This window comes from Ovis aries, chromosome 10 (assembly GCF_016772045.2).
Source record: "Ovis aries strain OAR_USU_Benz2616 breed Rambouillet chromosome 10, ARS-UI_Ramb_v3.0, whole genome shotgun sequence".
Classification (NCBI taxonomy): domain Eukaryota; kingdom Metazoa; phylum Chordata; class Mammalia; order Artiodactyla; family Bovidae; genus Ovis; species Ovis aries.
This window is the reverse complement of record NC_056063.1, coordinates 66,154,101-66,155,958: the sequence shown is the minus strand read 5'-3', so window position 1 is coordinate 66,155,958 and position 1,858 is coordinate 66,154,101.

The following is a 1,858-nucleotide window of genomic DNA, read 5'->3' as shown; positions in this document are numbered from 1 at the left end:
GGTGTTTTGGGACTTCCCTGATGGCTCAGATGGTAAAGAATCTGCCTGAAATGCGGGAGATCTGGGTTCCATCCCTGGGTTGTGAAGATCCCCTGGAGAAGGGCATGGCAACCCACCCCAGTATTCTTGCTTGGAGAATCCCCGTGGACAGAGGAGCCTGCCAGGCTACACAGTCCATGGGGTCGCAAAGAGTTGGACACAGCTGAGCAACTTAGCATGCATGCATGGTATTTTTACTCTGTAGTTGCCTGTTAGAAGTAACTTTTCTTGGCTATTGAATGTTAGTCCTCAGGACGTTTAACACATTTGGTATGAATTCCATTACATACTAAAGAAAAACACAATCATATGTTAACTGATCACTGAAATTTTGACTTTCCCATTTAAAATCAGTTTTAATATGAAGTTAACAAATGGAAAGCTTTGTTTCTTACATGTTCTATGTAGCACCATGACATAAAAGCATTCTTTGATCAGATAAAGACTCCATAGGTAAACAAACTAAAACCTTAATAATGAAAAATTAAAGATGGAAGACTCTCACAGTCAGACCAACTGTTTATTATTAGTCATACTAAGATACATCAATAGAACAAACATATGAAAACAAAAGTATGTGATATCTTGGATATGTCTCTTTTTAAAATTTATATGGCTTTGTTTTATTTTTTAAACTTTATTTGTTTATTTAGTTATTTTTGGCTGTGCTGCCAGTTTTCTCTAGTTGAGGTGAATGGGGTTTACTCTCTAGATGTGGTACACCGGCTTCCCATTGCTGTGGCTTCACTTGTTGTGGCTCACAGGCTCTAGAGTGCAGGTTCAGTAGTTGTTCCACACCAGCTTTCTTGCCCTGCAGCATGTGGACTCTTAGTTCCTAGACCAGGGATCGAACCCATGGCCCATGCATTGGCAGGCAGGTTTTTAACCACTGAACCACCAGGGAAGTCCCTCCTGGATATTTCTTAAACATTATCTTATGTTGATGAATGGCAAAACCTATACAACATTTTAAAGTAATTAGCCTCCAATTAAAATAAATAAATTTAAATTTAAAAAACCATTTTATGATTAAAACTGCTGATATAGGATCTGGAACACAACATTTATAGACATCATAATAACACAATAGGTTTGTTGAGCACTTACTATATGCCTGCCACTGTTCAAATTTCTGTATATACATTATTTAATTTAATCCTCAAAAATCCATGATGTACTATTATTATTTCCATTTTATTGATGATGAAATTGGGACAGAAAGTCACACAAATAGTGAGTGATTGAGGTAGGATTTGAACCAGGGCAGGTGAAATCCACTATCTGTTCCTTCAGCTACTACACAAAAATCCTGTCCCAACCTCATTGCTTACCAGTTCTGTGACTTTGATCAGGTCACACAAATTCACTAAGGCTCAGTTCTACCACTGAGTAATGGTAATAACAGTACCCATCTTCATGAGCTGTTTGGACAGTCCACTGGAGTGCTGTATAAGAATGTGGGTTTCTTGGGGTAGAGCATCAGATTCTCAAAGGGATATGTAGCATCAACCATAAGGGTCTGGGAGATGTAACATTGAGAACCATAGGAATATGTGATATCAAGAACCATAAGGGTGGGGCCACTACACAAAATAGCCAGCTTTAATTACTGGATGGAGATTTCTATTTTTTAGGGTGAAAAATCAAGGTAAGAAAATAAGAGTTAGTTTTCCCAAAACGTGGAAAATCATTACTTACATAAAACTCAAACTTTCATTTTGGTTCCCTTGTGATTCAAGGGAGCAGACCTTTCTGGGGGGCTTGTACTTTGGTTTCTATCTTTCATGGAATCTAGAGAGAGACTGTGTAAACATAATCC